Raw genomic sequence first — 12,767 nt, forward strand, 5'->3', positions numbered from 1 at the left:
ACGGCGACACGGTCTAAGGTAGCTGAATATTTATGTTTTGATCCTGACTGTCCAATCAGAATTCATATGAATATTAAAGGAACCTTTGCATTTCACCTTGAACCCGAATGATACAAATTCTAATCAGACGGTCTGGATCTAAACAAAAATATTATGTTACCTCAGAGGATATGTAGGGACTCATAAGTCCCAAGTGTAACCTTACAAAAGAAAAGAAAAAAAAGTTCCTAAGTGATGTATTTTATAAAAAAATTACTAAAAAGAGAGAAAATTAAGTTCGTCATATAATCTTACCAACAAGAATATGTAAGTTTCTATGCATTAACATAGACCAAACATAATTTTTAGGATCTTGAACAATATAATTGTCACAAACATAAAATTACCTGATGCGGAAGATGCAGCCATGCTACTTCAACTTGGCGTATAAACGTTTTCTCTCCCTTAACTCTCTTTCCCTTAATGTTACAAACCTTTGAGATGGAAATATTTGTGTGTAATCTATAATGGGTAGAAATATGACCTATTTATACTTGTTTAGCTTTAATCTGGTACGTCCATCAAATACCAAATGGATGGATTACATTTAGTGTACTATTAGTAGTGGAAAACCAAAAGAATTAAAACTCTCAATATTGATAACATTAAGAGTTACACAATTTATTTGGTGACCTTAAGAGACTAAAACTCTCAAAACATTTACATCCATTATCTAGGCCACTTAATTGGAATTTATTCTAACATTCACCCACTTGGCCAGATAATTGAACTACATAACTTCAACACTTAATAGCACCTTCACAAGCGCGCAAAAAACAACTAATCCTCATAAGTAATTACCATATTTTAATATTTTACAAAATACGAGTTATGGCGGTCATACACTATTTTAAGAAGCATATTTCCTTCCATATACTACAATATCTGCAATCTATCAAAATAGGTCCACATAATATTCATTTTTTTGTTATAAGAAAACATCACATGTATACACTGTTGGGTTTTGACGGTTCAAACTCATTGATTAAGTCTGTTGGGGTTTTGACTGTTCAAATCCATTTATTTGCTTAAGATGCGGAAAGAACGTAAAACAAAATTTTTACTTCTAACTTAAGCCAAGAATTAATCGGGGTATGTCAGGAAACATTCCAAGGGATCCACCTTTCGTATTCCTTTGACATCATAACTCCTTTTAATTCTTTTACAGATCTACTCCATGATTGATTTCTAAAACTTTAATCTACTTACTAATTAAATAGATTAATATAACATATTTATACCTTAATTCCAAATTCTAATTGGAATGCAGCAGAGCGAGAAGAGCGACATCTGGGAATGACTCGTCTCAGAGTATCAGACGTCTGATACCTCTATCGGTTATCCACCAGGACTAACCGGAGAGCGGTTTATTTCTTTTGCCAGAAATACTATAAACTGCGGGATTCTGCAAAAACACTATTCACTGAAAAAGGCGTAATAACACTATTCACAAATTTTCAGTTATTCAGATTCACTAATAAGCAAAATTGAAATACCGCGAAATTCAGGAAAACACTATTCACCGATCCCGTAAATCTACTAATCAACAATCCGCAAGATTATACGTCAACTACGTATAACTTTCTTTTCTCAACCGAAACACTATTTGGGAGAGAAAATGAGAAAGAGAGAAAATATCGATTCGATTCGACACGAAACAATACGAGTGAATTAGTATTTTAATCTCTTCATGCACTCCTCTATTTATAGCCTCTAAAATGGTGTGAAAATATCAAAATACCCCTATGACAAGGCATGCCACCTAGGGGGTGAGGTGTTATGTGAATAGGATTGACATGGCTATTCCTAATGGGCCCAAAATTGTTCTTTTAATTCTATCGTGCTTAAGCCGTTCAAATTTGTTCTTTTAATTCGTAATGGGCCCAAAACATGTGCATAAGCCTTTTATTTCACCGCATCTCTGGCTCCAAGCCATTTGATCAAAACAAGTACCCCGCTGTGCTTATCGGACGGTCCAGATTTAACATGATCGGATTTGAATAGATGGAATTTCACCCCAAAAGTTTCATTTCAAAGCTCCCACAATTTCATTTGAAGTTCCGTGCATCTCAAGAAATTGAAGAAGTTTGTCCTGTTGATGTAACTTTCGTTCAATTTGTTCTTTCTCAATTGTTTTCTATCTAATTCTAGATAATTTGATGACAGATGGAGCCTCAGCAAGGCCATGGGAAGTCCCCCAGCAAGGAGAGTAAGAAGTTTTTGTCAAAATATGGGCCATTGCTGGCGTTTCCATCTAAAAGGTAAGATCAATTTCTTTAATAATACAATTTAATTGGTTAAATTTACGAATTTTGTTTCTAGAAATCGATTCTATTTCTGTCTATTATGAAATCTTGTAGTGCTGCTTTCCATTATTTTATTACATAATTTCAGTACACAGAGCATTTTTTTTATTAATTTTCTCCATTATCTTATTAAGTGGTTTATTCTCTGATCTAATTTTCATAAACAAACACAAATCATTATTATTTGGTTTAAAAATTTTTTGCTTTTCTTTTTTTTAGAAGGAGATGATGGAACGGCTTTTGTAGTTATTGAATTAGATATGAAATGATAAAAGCATGTCCATATCATTCTAAATGTTTTTATTTAGTCATACTAAAATTATGATTGGACACACAAAAAAAAATCCATGGAAAGAAATATTGGAGGCCCAAACTGCTCGAAGGTAAAAGACCATGTATAAGGCCTCGTTATTATTTCCATTACTAAAAATACAAGGAAAAAAATAACAAGATTAATATTTCCATTAAAGTGGTTATATTTTAAAGCTTAATCATGGCACATGACGCCATTTGCCTGCTGATCATTTGATCTACTTTTTTTTTTCTCACTCAAAAATGTATCAAATGTATCTAAAGTGGTGTAAGTTACTTAAATAAGACATAATTTTCTTTTAGTTAATATTTATTACGGGACGTAACTAAAAAAATAGACATAGTAGAAATAATAAAGTACTACCTGTTAAGCCTCGCGTTGCTTCGGTCCATTTAATAGGTTATTTTATGCATTTATTCTTTCAATAAATAAAGAATAAAAATGTACTATAAGTATACATGAAATTTTTTTATGCAGCAAGATTTCAATAAAAAAAATGCTTTTCCTTTTTCTTTTCTTTTTAGAAACAAATAAACCTATTTATGGCTGTGAGGATAGCTCTATACTAATCCAACTATGTCAATGGATTAGTTGAGAACAAGTGTATCCAATAATAAAAAGAAGTAATAAAGAATTTACTGTTTTGTTTCTGTTGCTCACAAAAATATGAAAATATAGTTTTATATTATTATTTTATCTATTCTACTATATTATATATTATTTTCTGTTTTGATGTTCCTTTCTACTCAAATAAATCACATGTTCTTATAAAAATATATATAAACATCATATAAAAAAAACATATAAACAACAAAGGGACTTTTAGAAAATTCTCAAAGCCTACTTAAAGGTGACTTGAATAGAATGAGTGAAAGAAAATAACCACTTTCATGAAATATGAATTTCATATTTAAAAAAATAACGAAATTCATATTTCATGAAAATGGTTATATTTTAAATTGCTTAATCATGTCACATGACGCCAATTGCTTGTTGATCATTTGATCAACTTTAATGTATATAAGGTGGTGTTAAGTACTTAAATAAGACATAATTTTCTTTTAGTAAATATTTATTTCTGGATGCAAGTCAAAAAATAGACCATAGAAATAATAAAGTACTACATGTCCATTTAATTTGTTATTTTATGCATTTATTCTTTTAATAAATAAAGAATAAAAATGTATTATAAGTATACATGAAAAAAAAATTATGCAGCAAGATTTAAAGCAATAATATTATTGAATCATCTCCAAATTTAGAGAGTTAATATATTTTTTAAATATTTAGAAAGCAAAATCCTTACGAACTTTATTATTTTCAGTCAACCTTTCAGTTAATAAAAAAAATATTATTTTCAGTAGACATTTCATTTAATAAAAAAATAAAATGCTAACATACCATATATTACACTGAATTATCTGATCCATATAAGACAATTCATTATAAAATTATAAATTAACGCAAATAAATAAACCTTAATTCTCTATAATTTTTTCATATAAAAAAGTAATCCTTACTAATGTCTGAGATATAAAAAAATGTATCGCTGTTTTTTTTTTAAATTTTCAGAGAAATAAAATACAAAAGAAATAATTCTATTTCCATTTCAGCACAAAGATGTTTACCAATTATTATCGAATCAACAGCTTTGTAAGATCTGATTAAAACCTAAATAAAGTCAATATAGTTCATAATTTGTTTAGTTTATTTTAAATTGGTATGGAAGTTAAATGTATTTGTTTTAGTTGATTTCATGACGTATCTGAAATGTCTTTATCTGTCCTTCTAAAACCAAGAAGCTAAGATCTGTTCTCGCAGAAAACAAGGCAACATGCTTGTGTATTATATATATAAAGAGCAACGAATTGTTTTTGACATTGATTTGAGAATGTCCCTTAATTAATACACATGCATCTCTCTCCTTGAGTATCAAAGAGAACTAGAGATCGATGAATGCCACTCAAACGGATCCTAGGGACGATACAGAGATATATAATTGCCCAAACAATGGAACTGGAAGAGCAAAGTGTGACGCAGAGTCGATCAGCTTAATTAGTTCGATCGGCTGATAAAGGCGCAAGCACCACCTGTGTCGATAGATTGCTACAGGGTTAGATGCAAATTTTATGAAGGCATCAGTGTCAGTATGGTTGTGGCTCATAAAAGGAATAGGCTGATACAGATATTTCTCAATATTAATTAGGTGAACTTTACAAGTTTTAATTTCTTCTTCTTTCTTTATTATGCATGCGGTTTATGTATTTTCTTTGAAGATTATAAACTGCTGATGTATGAATTGAGCGTATTCATTTGTTGATGTATTTAATTTTCTGTCACGATTTATGTTGGATAAAATAAATTTATGTTGGAAACTATATATATATATATATATAATTGTTGATGTGAAATTAGATTAGGTGTCTTAAGTTACCTTTTTTGAATGCTATTGAGAGTTTGTTGGGGGCAAAATTGCCATGTATGAATCAAGTTTGTATATATAATTATGTTATGAAACATCACATATTATATATGGAGAGCACCTTGGACTGTAATATTACCATTAATCTTCAAGTTAAATTATCTATCTAAATATTTTTACTTTTGACCAATCTAAAATGACGTAAAAAAGAGAAAAATATTGATATATAATTTGTCTCTCTTGCTTAATTTAGACCGAATAAACTTAATTTTACAATCAAACATAAATCAATTTATTTAAGACTATCTAACTTAAAGTAAATAAGAGGAGGGATCAAGTTACAACAATTTTTGAGTTATAATAAGTTACAACAACCATTTTCTACATTTTTAAAGTCTAAATCGTCGATCCAAACTATTCAACATGATCTCCACAATAAAATGTGCTTGGAGACCAAATTTTACATTTTTTGGAATTTGTTTTACTATTTATTAAGATGGGTACAAAATTCAATGGTTTAAATTTGACTAGTTTTGTACACATCTTAATAAATAGTAAAAAATTTCAAAAAAATGTAAAATTTGGTCTCCAAGCACATTTTATTGTAGAGATCACATCTAACGGTTTGGATCGACGATTTGGACTTTGAAAATATAGAAAATGATTGTTGTAACTCAAAAATTGTTGTAACTTGATCCCTCCTCAATAAATAACTTAGGTCGGTCCTAACCTTATTCTACATTCAAACAACCTTTGTGGGAACAACTACAACGTAACTTTTTTATTTTTCTATCATGCCTTCACTCTTTAATTTTCTAATAAAAATAATTCTAAAATTTATATGTCAAAATATAACCATTATATATAATATGTACTATTTTCTATACATGCACATAAAAAATTATCATTTTTTATTTTGTTTTATGTGAATCAATAAGTTAAAAAATCAACATACAAAATTTATCATATTGGTGTATTTTTATAAGCTCTTGATACTAATTAAAATAAAGTCGAAATATCGAAATCTTTACATGCGCATATAGAAAAAGAAAAAAAAAATTGATTGACAACAATTATTGAACATGAATCCAGAGTAACTCCGTGTTATAATAAATCTAAGAACAAGCAAAATCTTATATTTTTCATTAAACATGAGAAATTCCAAAAGAATGGGCTATTGGGTACGTCCTGTACCACACGGTACAAACCCGATACATGCAATGTTATATTTTCTCTAAAACTGGGCCATGTTTTCTCCTGAAATTAAATTATTTAAGTGCAAGTCGTTCGGACAATTCATATGCATTATAAGACCCGTTTAGAATTGATTTCATTTTGACCAAAAAAAATATAACATAGATACGATTCACATGAGCATTGAAGCATATTATTGTAGATCAAAGGGAACATTTTCACTACATATGCTTCATGATGCTTAAAAAGTTCTCAAATGCAAGCTGGAATAACATTAAAGGACGAACAATTTTTCTCAACATTTTACCCTAATTGTGAAAATTACACAAAATTTGAAAGTTTTCAAAATCACACAAAATGCCAATTTAATTTAACTAAATAAACTAAGAGGAGGGTTCCAATGCCTCATGTCTTTCACACCTCATCATATCTAGCTTATATTTTATATCTTCGTTTTCAAAGTCTAAATTGTCAATCCGAACCGTTCAACATGATATTCATACTAAAATATGATTTTAGATGAAATTTTATAATTTTTGAAATTTTTTTACTATTTTTAAGTTGGGTAGAAAATCACTGTTTTTTAAATGGTCCAAAAACAATAATTTTGTACATATCTTAAAAAATAGTAAAAAAAAATTCAAAAATTATAAAATTTCATCCCTAGGCATATTTTAGTATAAATATCATGTTGAGCGGTTTGGATCAACATTTTGGACTTTGAAAATGAAGATATAAAATATGAAATATAATGAGGTACTGGAACCCTCCTCATAAACTAAACTATAACATCAAAATCTCAGTTGAATGACATTTCATAAGGAATTTGCAAAATTCAATGAAATTCTGCCAAAAAATAACAAATTTTTAAAACTTCTGACTTTCCAAATTCTGATACAATTATAACCTGAGATTTTGCAAGAGTATAAACTAGTAGTCTATTTAAAAGAAACAAAAGAATGAACAATAACAGCAACTGCATTGTATGGAATAAACCAAGTAACAAATGGAAATACCATCCTTCTTATAGCATCCAACAACATACAACAATCAGTAATTCCATCTCAAAAACAGAACCCTTTTAGCTCTATAACAAAACGTACGTACATACGTACGTACGACCCTACAAGAATCTGCCACTATCCACGAGGGTAAGAAGTGACTATTCCTGTGAATATTGCTATTACCGATAGGAGTATTTGCGATGATACCGACAATAAAAAGCACTTTTAACATTGCGGATAGTGACAAATTGTTGAAGGATCCTCATCAAGATGGAATAAACTGAAGATGACCCAATGGAAAAATAATTCCTACTAAAAATGATGTCCACAAATAACAAAACAAGAATTGCTTACCTAAAAGCTGACTAAAGAACCAACCACAGAAATTGCCCCTCAATTGCAAATACACCTGAATAAAATCAAAGTGAAATAGTCAACAAAAAAGTTCAAAATTAAAGATTTTGTATCGCCATTAGTTTCTGGCACGACTTGCCACAAACCTCCCACAGTCACTGAGAACAAAGAAACGGGAGACTTATAATTGAATTTTGGCTGAAATAACCTTTTCGGATCTAGTGCAACTAGGCATGCATGATCAGACAAGCGAAGCAGATCACCAGAAGAGCACCGGACAGACAATAAAAAGATGCAGAAATAAGTGCAGAGCAGACAAACAACAAATAAAACTGTGGAATCCTAGAGCCAAAATACAGTCAAAGCATCATAAAAGCATAAAAATACAGTCTATAGTCTATCAGAATACACCAAACCAACATTTAAACCTGACAGAAGTGGCCCAGTTGCAGTGAGAAAAAATACATGATATAATGGGAACCGTGCCGAAACACTGCAAAATACTCTGCCAAAGGAATACAGCCCTTGCATTGGAACACGAATCACACAAATATCATCAAAAACAGGCTCACAATACAGGCCTGAAAAGAAGACAACAGACAAATTAATCATGCGCAATTAAGGAGCAGCCAGGGAAAAGTTGAATGAATACTTGCATTATGTGCTGGTAAAAATCACCATAAAATATCACAGCCGTTCCATCTGCATCCAACAGCTGAGGGGCAACTGAAAACACTGTCAATTTACCACTGTAGACCTATGTTCAGGATTGAGGAATTATTTTATGAGAATCAATAAAAAGCACCTTCGTTAATATTGAATCAAATTGCCTTAAAAGAGAAAACATATATCATCAGAAACCAAGATAATCATCATAAACCTTGAATAAATCTGTCATACTTCTTGTACCACGCTTTGTACGTCTGACGCATTGACCCCACTAACAATATCCCATTCAGAGTTATAAACTGGCATGATATATTTTGGTATTGCGCCAGTCAAACACCATACTGGAGGTGGCTGACAAGTGTGAGTTTCGCTTGGTTTACACGTTAGCCATTATAGATGCATAGACCCCACAGGTGCTCCCATTCTCAAGAAACCAAGTGTTGTGGGCCCCAAAAAGCTGGGAAGCCAATTTATAACTAGGGCTATTCGGGCAGGTCATGGGCAAATGGACGCGAGTCTATCAGACACAAAAATGAAGGTGGTTGCTGCTTTACCACGGTTGTGGCCAGGTAAGTGGAAACATGTGAAAAAACTTGTTCACTGGCAGTAGTTTAAGAGCTTCAACTAATGGGATACTTACGGATTGGTTCGAAATGGGCAGAGAATCGAAGCAGGTTCGGTCTAGCTTTGTAATCTGATGTGGTTGGCCAGACAAACTGCATCCTCTGAGAAGTACCAACCTGAATATTATTTGTATGACAGATATTCAACAAATAATTGTATTTTTTTTACAAAAACACAGGACCGGACCACAGTATCATGGTACCAAATTCAAAGTTATCAGATTATCCCTCACGACTTCCTTTTTCTTCAGAAACTTTGAAAATTACGTAATTTAGATAAGGAATTTATGCATTTCACCCTTTAAACATAATATCATATTTACCATTCTAAATCTGCAAAAATGAAAAAGAAACCATAACTTTACTTCAATATGTCAATCTGTCAAACATTTAAATGAGCATAAGAAAATAAACCATGACTCGTCTCGCGTTGATACCATTAAAAAAAAAACACCTATCTGTGTTTATGAGTTTCTTTTTCTTTTCTTTTTTTGGTTCAAAGCCCGTAAGCGATTCTCTTATGAGTTGTTGAACAATGGTGGATGGATGTGAATTGGGATTGATGGTTGGGAGAAAGATTTTCTTGGGCCGTATATTTGGGCCTTATATTTGAATTCTCCAAAAGGGCATATATGCATTTCCAATTATTGGATGATAACGGGTTTAGAGATTTCACCCAAAATTTCTCTCATATTACCCTAAAGGTTTCAAACCTAGTCAAAATTTCACCCAAGAAAATTAGGCCCAAGCATCGTTTGTTTTTTATTGGAAAAAACAAAACGATTCTTATGTTGCGTTTTGGACTCAAAACTTGAGAAAAATGCGAACTTCATGCGGCAGGATTCAATGTTTGTCTATATACATTTCCAATTATTTCTACTTTTCTAATAGAAAACAAAAGAGAAAAGCTCATCATTATGTTAATAATTTAGTATATATATTTTTTTTTAACCAAATGTTCCTCTATAATCCTCCCTTTGAGGGGCTGATTTACACTTAGTCCACGGGATGCTAAACCACCCTATAAATTTGAAATTTTAAATCATGTATGTTAAAATTAAATTAAATTTTTATTTTCTTAAGGATTTTATATAGTTCATCCCTCCTTATAAAATGCAAGATGTGTACTTGTAATCTAGTGGTTAATACTCTAATTTTATTTATGAGATCTTCAATTCAAATCTCACTAACTACAAACCTAATAATTATGTATTTTAAGTTTCAACCTCCTCTAGCTAAATTTTCTAGTTCGGTCCCTGCTCCCTTTAAGATCAAGTCAATTATATATATTGTGCTGTTTTCAAAAGCATAAGTTGTTCCATATTAAACATAAAATGTCACAAAGAATTATCGTTTTGTTGGCGGCTCGTTGAGTGCATTAAGAATATTATTATTATGCTAAAGTTATGCATTACAGAATATAGCTCCAATTTTTACAATCTCCAGATTAGGGAATAAGGTTCTGTCAACCCTTTTGAGTTTTGCGGCTCTTTTACAGTTAAATGCGCATTTTGATTTATTTTTCCTTTTTGTGTTTTTGACTTGGACCAATTTAATTAATCACGTTTTAATAGATCAGAAGGAAATTTTAAAAATTTACATAAACATAATGAGAATATTAATAAAATGTACTTTTTAATGCCACTGTAATTACAATTAAACCCATGTAGAGAAACCCTCTAATGCTCATTGCTTTTATTTTGAAATATAAAGGGTATATAGCAATAACTATTTTCGATTCTAGTAAATTTCTATGAATACAATTTATGATACAGGAAATAATTTCATTGTAACCTAAAATTACAAAACTTTTGATATGATAGTCTCTAGTTCTAGCTTACAACAACGTTAATTGGTGTGTTTATTTGATATTTCAAAAAATATTATTTAATTTAAAATTAAACAAAATGGAAGATGTATCAAATTTGGGTCACTCTGAAAATCATTTAGCCTTCAATCAATTAACTTACAATTTTTAATGGTTGAGTTTTAGTGATTTTCTATGATCAGTTAAATTTCAAATTTTTTTCAAATTTCATATATACTTTATCGAAATGATGGAGAATGCATCTAGCTAGAAACTTTATTTCTTTTAGCTAGCTGGAATCGTACTTTTCAATATCTAAAATATGCACCAAAACGTACATTAAAATACTTAGAGCTATTAATAAAGGCTATTTTCCTTTGGAATTATTAGCAAGTAATTAATGGGGCTTAAATGCATGTAACAGCTGCCATTGTTGACTGACCAGCTTCCATTAAAATTTCATATATATCCTCACTGAGTCACTGTCCTTCCCTACGTGATCATATATATTTGTTGTCTATCATTTGTTGGCCAGGAATAAAATGATCATCATTATCTGTACATGTCTATCACATGTTCCAAAAATAATTAATTATGTTACTGCAGAGCTCTGGCTAAGCAATTAATAACATGGAATTTAAGTTTAAAAGAACTTAAATTAAAAAGAAAAAGAAAAAGAAAAAGAAAAAGAGAGAATAAGAAAGAACCATATATATTAGAGGATCTCCAAATTATTCTTTCTTCCACTATAGGCTATAGCCTACAGTACGTAGTACCTATTAGATAACACGTAAGTTTTCAAATGCTATTTAAGTACCAACACCACCTTTTGTAATGATATGCTCCACAGACATATGAACTACTTTTGCAAAGAAGAAGAATAAAACAAAAGCCGTAGATAGCCATGCGTGAAGAGGCAGCGAGTTGAATGCAGCCAAGGATGACTTGCCGGAAACCAAATAAACCCAACGATAGTTGGTGTTTTTGCGAAATTTCCGACAGGTTATCTTTGGCTACTTATAGCTCTCTTCTTCTCATGCTTGACTTTTTCATGGGTACAAAAACATCTAGACATGTTACCTAACTAACCGATACATATGGCTCTCTCTTCTCGCGATTAATTATGAGCATGCATGCCTAGCCTTCCATTTCCTAGATAGAGTTCGATCATGGATAAGTTATGATGAAAGAGAACAATACATGTACATGCAGTTGGCGCCTCAACATTTTATTTTGCATGATGTAAAAGTTGTTGGGCAAAGAAGTATCTCTCTATGGCACATATATAAATCCATGCGCGCATGCGGTAATATTAATTAATTGTTATTTTTTTTTTGATGGTTGAAGGTGAAGTGCCGTCAACAGCTTGATTGATATATATAAAAAGAGAGTTATTTACAAAAACTTAAAAAAAGAGAGATGATTCTATACATAATCCTCGCAAAAAAAAAAAAAAAAACAGAACTAACTGTTGGATTTATTGCCAACCTCGTTGGATTTAATGCCAACATTGAGCATATATGTAATCTAATTATGCATTGTTTACTGTCATATATGATTGTCAATTAAAGTGATCAAATAAGGTAATAGACAATTAATATATCCATTAGGATGTGGTCAATAAATGTGTAGAACAATTTAGGCAAAGATCAAATCATTGATGGGCTGATTCTGAAATTTGCAATTAAGGAAATCGATTCTCTAGCTGCTGCACAGATTTTGATGCAGTTGCACATTTTTTGATGCACGTTATTTTAAGTTGGCATGTGGCCAGAAAATCGGTTTAGGGTTAGGATTTGGCAATATGTCGACTCTACATCTCTATATATAAGGATTGGTCTCCAAGGCACAAGGTAACCAAAAAAAGCACAAAAACTAAACATATGTTTTTCTCTTAAGAAAAATACAGTTCTGTGTGTTTTCTCTTCTTCTTTTACCATCAAAGAATAGAGAAGAGAAATCCATTAGGAAATATGGAGAGGATTTCTCAAGGGCCACACCTTACTGTCTTAGAAGACTTATTCCTCGACCCGACG

Source organism: Carex rostrata, chromosome 17 (assembly GCF_964058835.1).
Source record: "Carex rostrata chromosome 17, lpCarRost1.2, whole genome shotgun sequence".
NCBI classification, from domain to species: domain Eukaryota; kingdom Viridiplantae; phylum Streptophyta; class Magnoliopsida; order Poales; family Cyperaceae; genus Carex; species Carex rostrata.